This window comes from Falco rusticolus, chromosome 14, assembly GCF_015220075.1.
Source record: "Falco rusticolus isolate bFalRus1 chromosome 14, bFalRus1.pri, whole genome shotgun sequence".
In the NCBI taxonomy this organism is placed as follows: domain Eukaryota; kingdom Metazoa; phylum Chordata; class Aves; order Falconiformes; family Falconidae; genus Falco; species Falco rusticolus.
In genome coordinates, this window is record NC_051200.1 from 549,087 (window position 1) to 569,225 (window position 20,139).

The 20,139-nt window shown below is 56.0% G+C and overlaps 1 long non-coding RNA gene across 1 annotated transcript; it reads right to left on the reverse strand.

Moving 5' to 3' along the window:
• Positions 1-17,357: 17,357 nt before the first annotated feature.
• LOC119157542 lies at positions 17,358-19,964 on the reverse strand. Its single transcript, XR_005107560.1, has 2 exons — positions 19,617-19,964; positions 17,358-19,047 (listed from the first exon to the last, which is right to left on the reverse strand). It is a non-coding gene; the product is annotated as an uncharacterized LOC119157542 (long non-coding RNA).
• Positions 19,965-20,139: the final 175 nt, after the last annotated feature.

The following is a 20,139-nucleotide window of genomic DNA, read 5'->3' on the forward strand; positions in this document are numbered from 1 at the left end:
CCCGTAAGTGAAAGAAAGGCATGGAACTGGCATTCGCACCCAAGACAGCTGGGTTTTGGGGGCAGCTTACCCCACATGCCACCCCTCTGTGACAGGCCTTGGTTGAGGGTGAAATGGGCAGGTCCTGCTGTGCCAGGACAGGGAGGCTCTTGAAGAGGAGATGGTGTATCACCAGGGAAGCTCTTCTTGCCAGGTTGCAGAAAACCTACCCTTAAGCCAAGGCCAAGGCAGTCGCACAATGACCGTAAAACATCCTCTGGGATCCCCTCTGCCAGGGCCACCTATGGGTTCCCAATCTGCCCCCAGCCCCAGTCAGCGCTGTGCTCCAGAGCCAGCACTGCTCACACAAGCAGGAGATCATCTCTGCCCTGGGGACCTGTCCTCTCCACAGGACAGTGGAGAGGACAAATGCTTCATTGCAGCTCTGGATTATGTTAAATACCCAACCATGCATGGTCCTAGCTCAGGATCAGCCTTGCTGCTCAGCCTAATGCCCAGCAAAGCAATGATCCCTCCAGCCTCCTTGCATGGTCCAAGCTGGATGGAGACACTGTAAAAAAATTTGCCCAGTCTCCACAGTTTTTGGCTGTTTCTCCTTTTCCCCTGTCACTCCACAAAGAGATTTATGTAAGGCTGAGGTCAGCATGCCATGCTGGGAGCAGGCAGGTGGGGGGTACAGCAGGGCCGCAGGGTTGCAGGCATGCAAAGAGCCCAACCCGACCGCCTGCATGCCTGGTGCACTCCTGGCTGCTCGGCAAACACCCAGCAGGTTCTGCCGCTTTTTCGGGGATGTTTTATAACTGCAGGGCTTGTTGACAGGGAACACTCGCCACCAGAGCTGCTTGAGAAAAGCACCCTGTGGGCATGGTGTGTTCCAAAATTAAAGCAGTTTTATCCCCCAAACTGTGAGTCAGCTTGTAAAGCTGAGTCTGGGTGAGCATCTTCAGGTGTGATTTCGGGATTACACCACTGCAGTGGGAGAGCTTCACCCTCTGCTTATGCCCATGGAGATGTCATCCTTGGTCTGCCTGTTTGGGTAGGTGTTTACCCGGACACATGAGCTAGTGCTGGTACTGCAGGGTGTTGCCTCTGCCTGTGGCACAGTACCCCCCCCCGGAGCCGTGCTGGCTTCAGCATCCTCCCATCTTGCTCACCCCTTACCCTCCAGCCACAGGTCCTGCATCAGACCTGGGCCAAAACCCATCCCTGCTCCAGCTATCCCCAGGGCAGCCAAGCGGGGAAGAGGACCAAAGAAAACAACCTGTTTCTATGATACTCATGCAGAGTATCTCTGTTCTCCAGCTTCCCTGCCAGTCTCCCTAGCAGGTCCAGATTGCAGTGGCAGCTCTCTCATCTGTTTTTGGGACAGGAGGTCCATGAAACAAAAGCTTTGCAGGGCACAGGGTGCTGGCTGTGCCTCTCACCCCAGTGAAACCTGGGAGCCTGATGCAAGTACACAGGGAACTTGCTCTGCTGGCAACTTCCACTGTGTCTTTCATCAGCCAAACCCCTGTTCCAGGTCTGTGTCTTTCATCAGCAAAGGTCTTCGGAGCGGGAGTACCACAAGGTAAATACCTGGAATGTGCTGGGAACAGCTAATCCCAGGTTTGCCCTTCCCCGCAGGAGAGGAGGAGCAGGGCAGGTGAGATGGGGCTGCAGATGCTGGCTTGCTTCCCAAACGGCTCAGCGGAATCCTGTGCTGCCCTCCCAGGTGGCAGCACTTGGCCACTGTGCCAGGGCAGGAGCCCCTCCTTGCTCTGACCCTGCTGCAAACTGTCTGCAGGGACCTTGTCTGTACCTGCATCCATCCAGACTGCAGCCTGTACACGGTGGTTTGTCCCCTTCTGTCTTGCAAGGGGAAGAGGACTCTCTCTGTCAAGCCCTGGAGTCCTGTCATCAAGCGTGTCCCTGCCATGGCCATTTGATATCTCTGATATCTATTTGATATCTCAGGACCCCTGGGGTTGCTGTCCGTAGCTAAAGGCTGTTCTCAGCCAGTGCTCAGCAGGGTGGGAAGTGGCATGGAGACAGGGGGATCTGAGACCTGCCAACCCTCTTGAGCTCCTGGAAGACAGTAAGGAGCTCCTGTGCAGCAGCACTGGGCCTGGGCTGAAACCCCCCCACAAGATGCAAGTGGCTCAAGCCAGCAAAGGGGATGAGAAATCCATAGCCAGAGGGCAGAGGATCAAATTCAAGGGTGGCCAGAGCCACCTCAAACCACCCCAGGCTACAGCTAGAAGCACATCCTCATGAGGAGGTGTGCCCATGCCTGACCCAGCTTGTCTCCTTGTGACAAGCAACCACTGACACTGAAGCCACAGCCTGACACCTCCTCACCTGCAACCTCCAGCCCTGCTTTTACCAATGTGGAGCTCTTTCAAAAGCTAATAGCCTGCTCCAAAATGTCCTAAAATACCCGCAAACATTTCTCTGGGGCCAACAGCCCAGCCTTTGGCCTTCACAGGGTGAGCAGAGAGACCACCCGCACCAAGCTGTGCAGCCCAGCTGGGCCACCAGGAGCTGTTTGGTGACCAATTCAGCTTTTTCAGGTGGCTGTTACCATTCACTACCCAGCTCCCCACCAAGTGTGGATTGGTTTTGGGTACAAAATGATGGATTCCTCCTTTACTTTTAAACCTGAACACTGTTTTCTCTTGCATGTCTTTTGTTTTTGTTGTTTTGGACGTAGAAAGTTCCCAGCATTTGTCTGTCTTGGAGACCAGGCAGGGAAGTGAAAGCAAACATGCTCAGCTGAGAGGGAGGAGGCTGGAGGAGCTGGAAATTTTAGGCACAGACTAACCCAAAACACTTTCCACAACTTACAGCCAGCCTTGGGTGAGTCTTTTGCAATGACCGGGTGTCTTCATGCTGTGTCTTAGTTCCTCACTCCCAGCTTGCTGTTTCCCATTAGCTGCAGAAATCCCAGCCCAAACTAGAGTCATCTCAGCCTGGTCTGGCACGATGTGACCCACACGTGGGAGCAGAAAGCCAAGGTGTGCCCTCAGAGGGACCCCAGACCATGCACCCCTGCTCCAGGGGACAATCTCCACACTCACTCTGGTCCTTCTTTCTCTGCCCTGTCTTACCACCATACCGCCACTTCTCCAACACAAGGACCAGCCAAAACACCCTCTCACCTTCCCAAATTCCCCAGCAATTCCTAGCCTTGCCTGGACCCTTATCTGCTGTTTCTCCTCTCCTCCCACCCTTGGTGAACGTGTGCTGGTTGTGAGCAGGGGAAACATCTGCCTGCACCCAGACATGCCGGGCACCTTCACAGATATTGGTGCCTTCAGAATGTCTCCTGGAGTGCCTCTGGAACAAATTTTGTAAAGATCAAGACCCAGTAAAACTCTCAGGTGTCCATTTTGTCCATTGAAACACGGAGCATCCTGGATCCCCTTAGTGTGATGGAAAAGAGCCAAACTACCCTACAATGAAAAACTCCTGGAGGAGCTGGAATGTGTGCAGATGGCTGCAGGCAGAGCTGCCTGGCTGTGCAGCCTGAATCAGAGGTTTCTGTGGCATCTGAGCAGGCCAGGGTGCACACCATCCCCCTGGGGTCTTCCTCTCATCTCCCCAGGGTGTTGCCTTTGCCGGGCTCTTTTTAACCAACTGAACATGATTTCCTGCTTTCACTCAAGCTGCCTAAGAGACCTCTTGATGTTGCACCTGAGGTCTGGAGGAGAACGCTCCTTTCCTCGCTGGGGAGGGGGATAGGGTCTTTGGTGCTCCCCACATTTCCCCAGCATGGGGAACTCCCAGCTGGGAGCATCAGGAGTGCGGAGCAAGGGGCTTCCCTGGGACGAGGAACAGGATTCACAAGACAGATCAAAATGGTCAAAATGCAAACAGAACTGCAGAGGCAGGTGCCTTTTACCACCAGCCTTTTACAAATGGTGGCAATTTTGGATGGGAAACACATTGATGAGGACCAGTCCCAGTTTACACCCCGCCTGGTGTAAATTGATGGGCCCTCCTGCCCCATGAAGAACCAACCAGCAGCCTCCCACTCCCACTCCACACGCACCCCCAGGGACCTTTCCTTCCACACAGCATCTGTGTCCTCCTCAGGGTCCCCACAGCCCCGTGACCCCTGTTGCAGAGGCAGCATGCTGGGGGCCATATCTTCTTCCCCAGTGGCACAGCCCACCCAGGCCGTGGGGCAGCTCTCAGCTCAGCAGCCCCATGGCCGTGCCTGTGGCAGCTGGGAGCTCAGGCTCAATGCTCACCAGTGCTAGATAATTATAGCTCAGCTGTTTATATACCCTCAGCCCGTGGCCACAGGAAGGAAGGCTGGAGGACTCACTCTACGTAACAGGGCTCCCCACCCCTTTCCGAGTCCCCCCTCCCACCTGCACCCCTGCGTGTGAATTCGGCACTTGTGACAAGACACCAAAACACAGCCTTGTTTTTCAGAGCTGCTTACAGCCCGCAGCTTCCCCTTTCTGCCACGGGCCGGGGCTGGAAGGGCCGCCCATGGGAGTCTGCTCAGGGCTTTCTGCTGCTGCCCAGCTCCAGGCACAGCTTCCCCCTCTCTTGACCGTTTGCAGTCACCTCCTGCATCCCTCAAGCTGCCATCTTCTTGGTCCCACAGCTTGCCTGGAGACATAAAGGCTTGTCCCTGTCCCCATGCATGGATGAACCATGTGGGTCCTCCCCAGGCTGCAGGCACCAGCAGCCTGCGCCCATCTCCAGAGCTTGCACTGAAGCACCCAGGGGCGGTGGGTCAGTGCTCTCCTTCTTCACACAGGTTGGCCACAGCACCTTGGCGCCAGTCCTTCCAGCCTGGCCTTGCATCCCAACACAACACATCAGCACAGCCATCCTGTGCCATTTGCCAGTGGCCAAACAGGGCTGAGCAGAGTGCCAGGGAACCCCTCCCAAGCCACAGAGGTTGTCCGCCTCTGCAGGGACAAGTGACTGCCAGCCATCGTTGGAGACCAGTGCCCAAGAACCTGCCCTGTGGCAAGTGCCGTTTGTGGTGGTGCTGGAAGGAGGTGCACAGTCACAGTGGGGAACCGGGGAGCAGAGCCCCTTGCCCACCCTGCAGAGTGGCAGCAAGCAATGACCCAGCATGGCTTGCTGGGCTGTGGGAATGGGAACGGAGTGGGCTGTGCCTGGCCCGCACTGCTGGGCTGGGCCAGCCAGCTGCGGCTGAGCTAGCGCTTTCTGTGTTTGTTTGGGCTGTTAGATAACTTCGAAAGCAGAAGCTGGAAGGACTGGCGCCTGAACAATTTGTTCTTTCCGACTTCCACACATTGCTGCCTCAAACCACGCCTCCTTGCAAGGCCTGGTGGTGAGGTGCTTAAACCACAGCCCAGATGTGCCCATTCAGAGAGGTGCCATGCAGAGAGCCACTGTGTCCCCTGGTCTTCATCCTGCGACATGCCACCAAGGCTCCCTCTGGCCCATCTGCCCTCGCAGCCCTGCCTTGAGCTCTGCCTTCCTCTCCCTGTGCCTTCCTTGCTGCCAGAGAAGGGACCAGAGCAGTGGGACTGCTTCTTCGCAGAGGTCTCAGCCCTGCACCCCAGGCTTGGCACCACGGTGAGGGGCTGCTGCCACCTCCTGGCCATGCTCCCAGCCCCGTGGTGGGTCCAGGAGTGCTGCCCGGGCACCACTGTGGGCACCCCTGTGGGCAGGGCAGCCGCCGGGCTGCACCCTGCACCCAGCCATTGCCGGCTGCGTGAGGGAAGGAGCAAGGGTTGAACACCACTGTGCAACCTGGCAGCACGTCCTCCCCCTGCACAGCCCTTATCTGCCCTACACGCAGCTGCTGTGAACTGGGGCAGAGAACAACGGAGGACGGCAAGGCCATGGCAGGCCACGCGCCAGGGAGCGTGCTGGCTCGGCTTTGCCGAACGACAGCAATGGGAAGTGGTTTGGGTTACCTTTGGGCATCCCATGCGTGAGGCAGCCTCATCTCCCCAGGCAAGGAGGGACTGCTGGGGCTGCAGCACCCGGGTGTCACCCACTCAGGAACCAGGAGGGTCCACACAGCACCTGAGCCTGCAGAAGCTGCCACTGCCTGACACAGCGTGGTGTTGTGCCTCAGTTTCCCAGCCACCAGGAGGTCAGGACATGGGGCACATAGAGCTCTCTGGCAGGAGAGGGAAATAAGTGACACTGAGAGACCCTCCAGGGCTGCTCCACTCCTTTGCACCTGGCTGAAGCGATAGCAACGGCAGCGTTGGCAGCAGAGCTGCCCAGCTGTGCAGGCTGGGCACCTGAGTCTGAACCAGGGCTGGGATCGACAGTTCTGACATCCCCTCGGGTGGCACAAAGCCCACCTCACAAAGGGGGACACCTCTACTTAATCAAAGGGAAGGGCATTTTTCCACAGCTGGGTACCAACATTGCTTACTGGTCTGCATCACATCTCCTTTCAGCTGTCAGAGCATCTCAACCAGTGACACGGAGTCCCAGCTCCCAGCAGTAACTGGGGGCTTCCAAGCAGCTATAGGGACAAAGGCAAGGTTGGGTCAAGGCTGAATCACTGGCACAGGCTTTGCCCTTGTCAAAAGGATTGTGGTGAGGGCCTGATCTGGTGTCTGTTGAGCAGGAGCCAGGCATATCACCCTGGAGTCTGCCAAGACCCCTCTCCCAGTGCCAAGCCACTGGGGGATGAAATACCCCCAGGCTGAAACCGAGCAGCAGGTGAGGAGCAGGGTGTGCTGCAGCCCTGTCCAGGAGCTAGAGTGGGTGAGATGGGCAAGGAAAGCAGTGGCACAGCTTCTCTGGAAGGAAAGAGAGGCCAGCAAAGACGAGCAGCTCCAAAACCATGCTCCAAAAACTGCCCCTGGGCTGGCACAACACCCACTCTCTGCATCCAGCTGAGGAGCCACCATGTTCCAGCAATGCATCTCTCCTGCTGCCCACCAACCTCCCCATGAGCAGGGGCTGGGGAGAGCCCCGGGGGCTGACCAAGAAAGCCCATGGATTGCTCAGGCGATGGTGGGAATGGGGTGGCACATGTTCTGCCAGGGTTTTAAAGGTGAAGGTAGGCTCTGCAGCAGTCGGTGTGGTTTGCCTTCACCTAGAACATGGTGTCCTGGGGAGCTGCGCAACCTCAGCAGCTCTGCGCCAAGCATGTTGGGGAACCGACAGGATCAGAGAAGCAAGAAAGCTACAGGCTCATGCACTTTCATGTGGCCTCAGGGTAGACTTTTTTTTCAACCTGTCTGAGATGAGGGCAGGTTCAGGCTTCAGCTCTGGGCACAGACTCGGGCTCCAGCTCTGCTTTGCATTCCCCTGTGCCAGCAGCACACCCTCCATCCACTCCTGCATACTCCCAGACCAGCGCCACAGAAACCACATGATGCTATTGACTTGCTCATGACTTCCACCAGCTCCTCAGGAGCCCCTGGCAGGGAGACAAGAGGAACAGGCCAGATGCTGAGCTAGTGTAAGGCAGGAACGAAAACCCAGCCCGCAGGATTTAAAAGCAATGAGGTTAGTCTCCCGCAGAGCCCATTTCTGCAGCCTCAAGTCCCCTCGTTCCCAGCTATAAGGCTCCTCCAAAGAGGAAGCCAAGGTGCAGAGTGCTCCGGGCTGTCCTGGCTGTGGGAAGGCAGAGCTGCTCAGACTGCTGCCTGCAGGCTCGGGAACAGTTTCTGTGGACACCAGAAACAGTAGTGCTCCTGAGGGATGCGTTTCCGTAGTGCCACGGGATGAGGAGCAGAGCGCTGGTATTTATTCACCACTTTGCACGCTGCATTGCTCCTTGGGAGGAGCAAAGCAACAGCACAGAGGGGGAGATAAGGATCACTGCTGCAGCTGGGCTCGCCCAGACCCTCCTCCGCTGCTCTGGGCCTGCAGGTGCATTTGAGATCAAGCGGAGGAAAGACTCCCGACATCAGGAGCACTTCGCTTCACTGTTCTCCATGGTGGGGGCGGCTCAGCAAAGCTCTCAGACACCTTAGGCATGCTGCTCCATACCCCAATGAACCGGCCTTTGCACACCACAGGAGAGTCAGCGTGTGCTGGGCATTTGCTGGATCCACTTGACCAGACTCTGTAAATGAGATTTCATGTAACTCTGCTTTCTGATTGCCTCCAGCACCTTCCAAGGACAAGCCACAGGCATCCAAAAGCCCTCATGCCTGCTGGCTATGAATGGGCTGCAAGCAGCTGGTTCCCTCAGTTGCCATGAAAAGCTGCTCATTCCCGCAACAGAACCTCACGAGGCAGCACCAGATCCTCTAGATGAGACTCAGGGTGCTGTAGTGGTGAACGGGCTGTTCCCATTATGGCTACACAAGGAGCCTGCAGGCTGTCCCACAGCTGGGGGGACACACAGCCCAGCTCCCCTCACTCTGATGGCTTCTCCCAGGCTTCCCAAGCCACATCCCTGCTCTCCATGCCAGCAGCTGCTAGAAACCCAGCAGCCCAAGCTTGTGTTCATCAGTACCAGGTATACCTGGTGTATTGGGACTAACCCTGTCCCACTGCTCTCTGCAGGGAACAGCTGTCCTTGCAGCAACGGGGAGCAGCCAGCCAACACTGGGATGGGTCCCCATGTCCCCTTGCTCCCCCAGATGGGAGCTCAGCAGGGTGCAGCATTCAGACACTGCGTGAGCAGGGTTCTCACAAGCACGGTCTGCCCGTGTAAGCAGGCTGCCGGCAGAAAAGCTGGGAACTCAGTGGCCCGGGCTGGCTCCTTGAGAGCGGATGTTATTTTTAACTCCCAGCTCCTTTCTCATTTTTGCCAGGCAGCAACTGGTTCTGCAGTTTGCTGAGTGATAAAGAGCCCCTTTCCCCTCCCCCTCCACTATTCTAGGCTATTTTTAGGCTTTTTCTCGGTGGGTCTTTGCTGCAGATACTTTCAAAGGGCTGAAGCAGGTGGCTTGCTTCGCTTGCCCAGAGGAAGCGATGTGCAGGGCGGGAGGTGCCGGGAAGACGGAGGGCTTCCCAAACTGGACGGGGAAAGCACACGCCTGGGTAAACACAGCTGCCCTGTGCTGCATGCAGGAGCAAGCTCATCTTCTCACATGCAGCAGTGGCATGCAAGAGTTGGCCCTGCCCCAGGGGAGCCGTGATGCCCATGTCTTCCCAGCCATACCAGTAAGAGCCTTCACCTCTCCAAAGCCCAACCAAGGGAGCTCCTCCATGTGATGCCAGCAGGGCTGGGGGTTTTGTGCTGGTCCTGATGCAGCCCAGGCTGGGGTGCAAAGGCACAGGGAGAGACATCTGCTTGAGGGTGGCTGATGGGACAGGACCCAGGGAGATGTACAGGGCTGAGGATGCCCAGAGAGGGTCAAACAGCTGTGGCAGTGCAGGGACTGACAGATGGGGCCAGCGGAGCTGGTGTCAGCTGGTGTCATGTTCAGGCCTGGGATAAGGACCTGCCCCCATGGAACCCTAAGTGGGAGAGAACAGTGTAAGGGACACGGTGCCCACCAGTGCTGTGGTGTGCCATGGCTGGAGCCTCTCCACTGAGAGTACCGATGAGGGTGATGCTGCCCTGTCCCCAAAACACAGGACACGAAATAGCACATCCTAAACCCCTTGCCATGGCTGTGTGCAGGAGAAGAAAATGCTCTTGGGACAGCAAAAAAAAGAAATAGCCTGTATCTTCAGCGGGCAGCAAGAGTCTGGCCTGAGGCTGGGGTCCTCTGATTGCAGCCCCCCAAAAAGGCCACTTCATCCCAGTGGGGCTGAGTAGGGACTCTCTCCTCCTGGGGCAGAAAGTAACACTGGTATCATGTGTGGCCCCCCAGCCCTTTTCCCCCTGGAAAACTGCAAAACCCTGAGCTTTGCTGCAGCTCCGAGAAGCTCTGAAAGAGCCAGAACCTGCTGCAGGACAGACGCCCACATCAGCCCTCAGCCAGCTCGAACCTTCCAGACTGTTACACAGAGCTGGAGCCCTACCGCCCCTGCTCAGCAAGGGCATTGCAAACCTTCCCACGTCACAAGACCCAAACAGTCCCAACCAGCTGGGTCCAGGACCTGGTTTTTTTTCTGCTTTATCAGGATCTTGCTGAGATCGGCTATGATCTCTGTGAGTAGGTCATGTTTGTGCAGTGGTTTGTAAATGCAAATTGTTATGTAAGTGCTCAGGGTTACTCCAGACGCTTGTTTTGCCCTGCCTTCCCCTGTGCGTATGTGTATGGCGCACTGCCTGCCTGCTCGCCGGCGCTATTAGCAGGGTAAGGAGCACACACACCCCTGTGCATCCGTGGGAGCTTTGTGCTGTCCTAGCTCTTTGTCGAGGTGCACAGCGTGTGTGTGCCTGTGCATGAGCTCCTGCAGCAGCGTCTGCATGGGGAGGCTACCCCGAGGTGTGAAGGGCTGTGCACTAGGGTGTGCCATGGGCTGCCAGCCACCAGCAGCAGTGTTTACCCCTCTGCTTGCTCCCGACGAGGCACTGCTCCCGCTACTGCCAAGAACGCCTGCGCTTGCTCCACTAACCCAGCTCCTGAAGGTCACCGGCTGGAGGCTGGGCTTGTGTCCAGCTTGCCTGTTTTTATTATTGATTGTCCTTATCATTGCTTAAAGAGAACACCATGTCCCAAGTATCTGGGGGCAGGACGGGGCTTGCTGCCTCTTTTTGCCCAAGCTCTGTCTTTCTCCAGTGGAGAATGTGCAGGCAGCTGGTGCCCTGCCACCTGCCCTTGCCTCTGCCTGCATGCACAAGCCACAATGCCAGAAGCTAGGGCCAAGAGAAAAAAGCCTCTCCGCTGCTCCCAGCCATTCTCCACCATGAGCAAACCACACATTCCCCCTTTCTCTTGCCCTGTCTCCATCGAAAGACCATGCTCCCCGCACAGCGTCAGGGCCAGCATGTGCCCTTCACAGGGAGTGCTTCCAGCAGGACCCTCAGCGAGTGCATCCCTTACCCCGCCGCTGTCTTGGCAAGGGTCTGGCTCCTACGGTGCCCAGATCCAGCACCCACCAGCCTCAAGCCTGCAGGAACTTGGGAAGGGCTGGGGGAGCCTGATCTGCCACCAGTGTCAGAGTAGGCAGCAGTGCTGTTCTGCCGTAGCAGTGCCCAGCTGGGCTGGTACAGCCGTTACACATGAGGCGGGGGGACAAGCTGGGTGCAAAATGGTATGAGCAACCCTGGGCTGTGAGCAGCTCTGCTGCTGCCAGCCCAGATACCAGAGGGATGGGCACAGGGGCACAAGGATGGCAGCAGGGGCAAGTCCAGGAGGGAGCAAAAAAGGGGAAGAAAGGGAGGAAAGAGAAGGAGAAACAGAAAGAGGAAGCGAAAGAGAAGGAGGGAATGAAAGCGATGGAAGAGTGGATGGTATGGAGGGAATGGGGTTGGGGGTTGGGGGTTGGGGGTGGTGGGGACAAGGAAAGGACGGGAAGAAAAACAACAGGGAGGGCAGGAGAGTCCTGCCCCAGAGCCCTTAACCTGGCCGTTCTGTCTGCAACAGGAGACCTGTGATCCCTATGCTATCTCTCTCCAGGCCAGTTCCTGGTGTTGGCTCTTTCTGCCCCCTTGATGGAGAAGGAACTTAAGCTATGCCTTTCCCGGCACGTCCCTGCTGGAGCAATGAGGCTCTGAGGAAACCTCCAGCCCCAACCAAGCAGGTATACAACTCCTGTGGGGCCATTGCTGCACCCCAGAGCACTAGGTCAGCCTGCAGCTGCTGAACAGGATGCATCCCCACCTCACTACCTGAGAGAAAGCAGAAATGCCTCCATGGGACAGTTTTCGTGTATCAACAAATACCAGTCACCCACAGCGGAACCCCTGAGCGGATCTTGCAGCAAACCAAGCGGTACCAACAAAGCCTTGCAGCAAACACTAGGGCTTCACATCAGGCTCTGAAATACTTTCCTAAGAAAATGGCCAGGATCTCTGTCACTTAGGCCACTTTAAATCAAGCTAGCTGAAGCACTGGAAAACACATTGCAACAGCATTCCAAAAGCAGCCTGGGGGACACAGGTAGGAGAGCCTCATGCTGCTCCAGGGCTTGCAGCTATTGGGAGCACAGGGCACCCCAGCCAGGCTCATGTGTGTCCTCATGCTGATGGCTTTCCGCAGAATGGTGTGGGGAAGAAGGCCCTTGGAAAGGGTCACGTTGTGCCAGAGGTCAGCTGATGATGATTTGCAAACATTGCTCCAAATAACTGGACTTTGCTGCTGCCCAGGCAGCTGTGGATGCTGTGCTCGCTTATGGCAATCGGCAGGGACACGCAGCTTTCCAAATGCCCTTTACATTCCTCCTTCATCAGCACAGTTCTGGCCCCTTGGGGACACTTCATGGAAAGCCAGATATGATGTCAGGGTTTGAAATGCCAGTGCCCTGCAGATGTGGGGTGCAGCACATGCCAGGCTGCAATGGGGGAGAGGAGCTGCCCAGGGACACACGTGGCACCATGCACAAGCCAGGTCTGCACTGCCTGACACGACCCTCCCCAGCACCGGACCAGCCCCTGGAGAAAGCTCAGCCTTCACTTACAGAGAGATTCATATGCGTCTGCTGACAGCACAGTGGGATTGCAGGGCAGATGAAGCAAGCTGCAACTGCAGGCTATTAGCTGGTCAAATTAAACTGGGCTTTAGCATGGAGCACACACCCTTTTCATACTACAAACCTGCTGGTCTTTGAGATGTTTCCAATATACATAGCAGGGCAGAGCTGACCCAGGCAGCCTGGAGAGCCCTGGAAAGGGTCACCCAGTGCCCCAGAGGATGCATGTGAACAGGACCAGCATCACTGAAAGGCAAGTCCTTGGGACAGGGACCGGAGCAGCGCAGGGCTCACCCCAGCTTGGGCCATGAACTTGAAAAGGGAAAGTAGTGAATGAGTAGTTCATTACCAGGACAGAAGAGCAGCCCTGTGGCGAGATGGAGGTGGCTGGGTTGCCTTGGGGATGGTGGCACCCCAGCCCAGTCCTGTCAGGTGGTATCATGCCCCAGGTGACCCAACCACCCTTTGCCTTGACTTGTGCCTAGGACAGCCCTTGCATGGCAGGGTTTATAGGGCCAGACAGGGGCAGCAGGGACACCAGCAAGTAAGTCTTTGCCTTGCTGGGGACAGTCCCGCAGCAGGGTCAGACACGCTTGCTGGAGACAGTGGAAAATTCCTCTCACCGTGCGGGCACTCCCTGCAGCCCAAGCACATCAGCTGTGGTCTCACAGGACTTGGCATGTCCCAGAGTGTTTATCAACACCATTTCGCAAGGGCCATGGCACACAGCTTGGCACGGGCACACAAGGCACTTGGGCAACTGGCTCAGCTGAAAGCCAGCGCTCTTGGGAAACAATCCTGCAGCCTGCCCTGGGCAGTGAGTCACAGCTGGGAGTCCAGTGCAGGGCCACCGTCACCACTGGGCCTGTCTCAGTCTTGCAGACCCCTTCTCCCTGCTCCTTACAGGACTGGTCTCTTGCTAGGTGCCCATCACCCAACTACCAGCCAAAAGATTTAGAGTTTGGCACCGATCCCACCAGTTTCTTTCAGCCTCCTTGCCTGCCCATCCCTAGCTGTGGTATTAGGTTGTTAAACTCTGCACAACTGGGATGCTCCATCTCACGCAGCTCTTCCAGCACACCCTAGCATGTACACAAACACGGGATAGTGCCAGTCTCCAAGGCCCTGTTCAACTCTTGGGTCCACAGAGCAAGTCCCAGTTCCAGTATCCATCCCCAAGTCACATCTGCATCCAGAGCTCCCTGTAAACCTCCAGACACCTCTCCTTGGCTTTGGTTACACCTGGTGGGGTTGCAAATGACCTCAGTATGCGGGTCCCTCCTTGTCCAAGGTGTGGTGCTCCTTCCCCATAGAGGAAATGGCTGGGGAGTGGAGTTTCCCCACTCCCTCAGGGGTTTGGAGGTATCAGCAGGAGCAACAGCATGAATATGACACATCTGGCTGAGCACTGTGGTGCAGGCATAGGCCAGGCAGCTGCATGCTGCTTGAGAGATGACACAACAAGAGATCCCATCTGTCCCCAGTTAACTTCAGATGTCCAGAACGGCACAAACAGTGCCCTCGGGCAGGGAAGGAAGCAGGCACATCCCAGATGATGCTGGCTGGACAGGACAGGGGGCATGGAGCTGCAGTCAGGCCAGCCCTGAAAACCAGGGTTAGCCCTGCCATTGCCCTGGCTAGTGCTGGAGATGGCCCACCCTACCCCATAGTGCATGTGCATGGTCACGATCAGCAGCTGGTCACCAGGAGGGTTAAGAAGGCACAGCATCAGGAACAGTGTTCTGCTCTGCTGGAGATACCCTGGAGCCCAGGAAATTTCTTAGCTGTACCTCAAATCTCGAGATGCACCCCAAAGCCCTGCTCAAGTGAGAAAGGGGCAGTGGGTTAATGGGGTGGGTGTCAAACACCACCACACCACCCCCCCAGGGTAAAGCAGCACAGTGTGCCTCCCACCCCAGACCCTCAAAGGGGCCAGCAGCTCCCCTTAGTACCGAGGGGTTGCAGGGCAGCAGCCTATCCCAGCAGCCAAAGCCCATCATGGGGTTGCGGGCACAGGGATCAAGGTTGGGGGTTCCTGGAGCAGGGACCTTTCCCCACCCACCCCCCAGCATCTGGGGTTTATGCCCCAGTGCAGCTGAAGCTGCAGCAAAGAGCAGCCTTCGTGCAAGCCAGCCAAGATGTTCGTCGGAGCAGAGGCATGCATAAACATTTTGTTTAATCAAGGACTCTGGGCGAACACAGTGTACTCTGGCTCTGTGCAGCGGAACAGCTGCGGCCCGGCGGGGCAGGGGCCGGGGATGCTGAACGGTGGTGGCAGAGCGACCTCCCGTGGCACCGGCCCGGCCCGGGGCGCTCAGCAGCACCGCGGAGGTGGCAGCGGGCAAGGGGAGCCAGAAAGCGCTTGTCTTCCCAGACCCACAGCGGTGCGCTGGAGCGAAGCTGTCCTCCCCGCCGCCAGCGGGTCCAGCTGCATCCCAGAGGACAGTCACACCGGCAGCCGCGCCGTGCAAGGCTTGGTTTGGCCCATCCCTTCTACAGTTGTGCTGCAATGGTGGTCGAGCTGGGGGAGCTTTGGCTGCAAAACTCATGGCTGCTCTGCCTGTGGGTCTGCAGGTGGTGGCCCCAGAGCAGTGTTTTACCCAGACCTGTGCAGCACCAGATCAGCTCCTGGGGAGCATCCCTGCAAAGACAGCTCCTGCAACAGGCAGGGGGATGCCAGTCACTACCACCTTGTCCCACAGCAACAGCCTGCCCCACAACCAGACAGACTTGCACCCATCCAGATTGTGAGGAGGAGGCACCAGCTGTGCCTGGCAGCCGAGACCCCACTGCTCTGGCCTGGTGGGTCATCACAGGGTTTTCCTGCAGCAACTACATCATCTACATGTGTCTGGGGGACTTGCCGTCACCCATCAGAGTGACAAGCTGGATAACTTGGCAGCCTGGTAGCTAGCAAGAGCTTGCTGCAGGAAAAGACAAAGATTTGGAGAGCCAAGGAGGGGGTGCCTCTTTCTCAGAGCTGTTAGCAGCAGTTAAATAAACAATGCAGTAAATAAATCAAGTACCGCCTTGTCTCAGTTGTGGCTTGCTCCAGTTTTTATTTCCTGGAAGAAAAGCAGCCCAGCAGTGGCTGCCATGCCCAGCTGCCAGTCAGTTCCTTCTGGGCGCAGCTCTTGATCAAGACACATATGCAGCCCCCAGCTTCTGTGGCAGCCCTTGGAGGTATATGAAGCTGAAGCCCAGCCCCTGCTTCTTCAGACAAGGTCTCAGGGGGGGAAAAAGCCACTCTTTGTATCTTTAACCAGAACTGGAAATGGTGTCCCTGTGCCCACAGCTCCAGCAGCTCCAAAGCCCAGTGCCAATCAAGGCTAGGGTTCCCTCCCAGCGCTGACAGCGCCGCTCACCAGGGGCTGCACCATCCCCACCAGGTTCAGTGACAGCCAGGCCCTCCAAATGTGCTTCCAACATCGCCACAGAGCGCAGGGTGTTGATGGCAAAACTTTTTCCACCTCTTGGGGACTGCAGGGCAAGCATGGGCACCCACTCATACCCACACCTTTAGCAAAGGAGAACAGCTTCCCAAACAGTCTCAGGGAGCAAATGGACCATGAGATGTCCCCAGGGGCTGCTCCATGCTCCAGATCCAGGGGGGCTTTCTCCAAACACCTCCGGCAACTCCATCCCCATGACAGGCTGCAATGCAGGTAGAGAAAACAACTTGGCTTCCCTCTGCGCTTACTCAGCTCGATGTCAAAAGTACAGATGAAACATATTTGCTTTCAAAGCACCTGAATAAATGTAACAAAATTTCCTCCATGCTCCCCAGAGAGTTGCCTCTTTCCTCTGTCCCCTGTCTCCTGCCCTCACTGCTGGCCCTGGCCCAGGGGAGCTCCAGGCAACATTTCTGCCTGCAGGGCTTCTGAAACAGGCTCTTGGAGTTGTCTTCCTCAAACGTGGCCACAGCTCCAGGACAGATATTTCACTGCTCTGAAGGTGCATGGTGTGCCTGTCCTGCATCTCAGGAGGGCGTTACAAATCCAACCTGGAAAGCAGGAAGAGTCTCCTGGCCCCATCCCAACCCTCGCCTGCTCCCTCAGGAGACTCCTTCCCCACCCTGGGCAAAGTAAGGTCTCGCTCCCGGGCAGCAGGGCTCTGAGATTCCCAAAAGGAGCAGTGTGTCTTCATCCCCTTCCCAAGGCACGTCAGGGTCATTTGAAGAAAGCAGGTTGCTCCCATCACACGGAGCAACAAATGCCTCATGTGTGCCTGCCAGGGTCTGCCACTTCACTTCAGACATTGTTTTGCAAGAAGGAAAATCCAGCGGCTTCCCTGGAGCCCTCTCTCCCACCCTACGCAGCCCTGGACATCCCAGCTAGGGGAAGATGTACAGCCTCAGAGGGAGCAGCTTGACAGATCCTGCTTTCACTGGAGGCTGCAGAAACTGGTGAAGTGCCCCAGGGGCCTCCGAGTGCCCCTCTGTGCATTCAAGAAGCCTCCGAGGGCTGTTCTGTGCATGCAAGGTGCCCCAAGTGCCCCTCTGTGCATCCAAGGAGCCTCCGAGGGCCATTCTGTGCAGCCCAGGGGCCTCCGAGCACCTTTCTGTGTGCACCTAGGACCTGCAGCTGCCTTCCTGTGCAATGCTAGGGCCTGTGACTGCTGCTGGAGAGCAAGGCAAGGCAGCATCAGAGACCATTCTTTCCACAGCCTGGGTGTCACAACACGGGTGCTCAACAGCCACACCACATCAGCCGGCCTCCTGGAAAAGCTGGCAAGACGACAGCTGATTGAGACGCAGAGCACAGCATCCCTCAGTGGTGGATCTGGTTAAGAGCAGGCTCGCAGGAACCATATTTTAACTTTATTCTGGGATTATCTGGGAATTAAGCATCTGAGTTGCTGGGTTTAAATTTGAACCTTTAAATGTCCCTCCCTTCTTCCCCCACCCCAGCACTGCCCTACACAGAACACAGTTACCTTTTGAAGCTTTATTTTAAGGATAAGTTTTAAATTACTCGTTTTGTAAAGGAAAGAATTGTGCTGTCAGGCACTTTTTTTTCTTTTAATTTCCCAAAAGGTATTTTTTTCTGAGGAAAAGATCCAAAACAGCTTTGGTGAGCTCAGTGAAGGCAGCCAGAACATGGTGTTGTTGATCAGCATATGCCTCTTTGCTTCCCACCAGCTTTGAGCCGCCGAGCCCATTTCATGGTTTCCTGGCCAATTAGTGGTTACAACATACATACATACAGCGAGCAGAACTGCTCCAACTTCCCGTACGGTCTTGCTAATCTCTTGTGGTTTTTTAAGCTTTTGGTAATAATGAAACGACTGGGGATAATGACACAAATAAACTCCAGGAGCGCAAGACCCTGAATCATGTTTTCCTTCTTACCAGCTGCTGTACCTTAGGATAAAGCAGTGGGACAGATTTGGACGTGTGAGCTTCGTTGTGTATTTCCAACGTCCTTGCTCTTGGCTGCTTGCTTTTTAATCAGATTTGAATTAACCGGCTTCTTAGTGTGTGTATGGGGTGGTGTTTTCTTGTTTGGTTGGTTCTGGTAATTGAAAAGCAGTCTTAATCATTTTGACCTCAGGCTTCCAGATCTCGGTGATTTATTTCTAGAGCACCTTCTATTCCATTTTTTCCATTTTTCATGGAAAGAAAGCTCCACTGGGCTACCATAAACTATGGTAACTGTTCTTTTGGCTCGACTCCCAGAAAGCTCACCAGCTTGACCTAATGAGAAACAGCACGATCTGCTATCTGGGGCAGTGCTGGTATACAGTGTGATTAGCAGGGATTCGAGGAGGTCATGCCAAGTATGTGGCAGCTGATCTGGTATGAATTTCAAAGCTCTGTTCTTGAAAGTTGAAAGACAAAGATTAAGGGAGATACTTTCCACAGAAAACAAGACACCAGAACTGGGCTGCTTCAGGAAGATCTCTGCTAAAGCTCCTGAGCAGCAAAGGAAGCAGACACGCAGGACAGAAGTGATTTTGCTTGTACCCCTCTCTGCCTACATTTTGGCAGGGCTTGAGGGAGAAAAAATGGCAAACTCACCAAGAGACTGAGGAAAAAATGACAAAAGCAGTGCTGCAATTACATTTAGGAGAAACATTCTCTCCCTGGTTCCTTTCAGAGGACCCATTTTACCATTCTAGCTCTGGAAGAAATCAGTGGGACAGCTGACCTACCCAGGACGAGCGTCCTTGGAGGAAGCCTGGTCATTCCTAGTTCCAGATCTCGGAAACTGAAGATGCAGCTGCTGATGCTGCCAGAAGATTTCATAAGCCAGGTTTTAACAAGTCCCGACTTACAGCTTCTCCTAAGGAGGTGACTTTAGGATTCTGTTAAGCCACGATTGCACAGGGATGCAGGTGTGAGGAAAGGTTAGGGCACAGGCACAAACCTTTCCAACCTGTACCTATTGTAATCTGAGGGTGTGCAAGTGCATAGATATCGTGGGGCAAAAGGCAAAGGCTACATAAGGATCCTGATAAGGCCACAGGTGTTCCAGCAATGTCAGGGAAATGGAAAAAGCAGCTTTTAACCCACCTTTGCGCTGTCAGCCACACACAGGCTGGCCTTCCTGAGGAAGCAACGAGCGCAGTGCTGCACGCAACCTGTCCCCAGGTTGACTGGTGTGCATGGCCAGGGCAGACCTGCCAAGGAAAAGGGTGATTAAAATCAGCGGGGGACAGAAGTTTCCCTTGTGCTTATGGGATTACAGGACTCCCCCAGCTTGTACAGCTGCAGGTGCCTTCCTGAGCCCCTCAGAGCTATCTGGGACTGGACCCACCAGCGGATGGAGCAGCTTTCTGTGCTTTCCCAGGGCAAAGGAAACGAATGCCAAGGGAAAGCAGCTTTCCCTTTCCTTCTCTCCTCCATTTGCATTAGACCTGGGGGGGGGGGGGAAGTCTTTTTGATGAGTTTGTAAAAAACAGAGCTATTATCAAGATGACTTTCCTTTTGTGTTCAGCTTTGTTTTTTATGGGACAGAGGTCAGCCCGATATCCTCCTAGGGTGTGTGCGCCGCAGATCATTTTTGTAAAGACTAACTTGTTGACTTCGCAGTCATAAAAGATTTTCACAAACAACGTCTCCCGTTATCTCCCTTGCTTTTCACTGATAATCTAATTGCCAACTATGTGGAAGGAAAGAGAGATAAGGCCAGCTCAGATGCTGCTAAATACTTGCTTTAAAACACATGATTTTTCTTCCCCGGTATTACCGATTCTTGTAAATTTTGTCTTGAGGGTTGTCCAGTGCTCTCACAGGTCCTGTGACCAAGCGACTGACAAAACTCGGTGCTTGTTTGAAAATAAGCATGGTAGTGGCTGTCTTCTTTAAGGGGAAAAGCTTGAGAACGAAGCTCGGTGTTTAAAATGCAAAGGAACAACGTAATCAGATGGCACCTTGCAAGCTGGGCAGCCTCCAGGCCTCGCAGGCTGGCAGAGGGGCGTGCCTGGGGCCGCCCCTGGGGCCAGGCTCCGGGTGCCCCCCAGGCCCTGCCGCGCCTCGCCCACGGCAGCGCGGCGGCGGCCTCCCCGCGGCGGCGGATGGCGCCGGCCCCGCCTCACCGGGCTGCCGCGCCCCCCGGCCGCTGTGCGCGCCCCGCGCCCGCCGCCCGCCGCCCCCGAGCGGGGAGAGGCGAGTCCCCGCGGGCCGCGTCAGCCCGGCGGGACGGCCTGCGGCGGGCGGAGTCGGAGTCGGCCCCGCCCCGCACGGCGCAGCCGCACGGCCCGGCGGCGGGG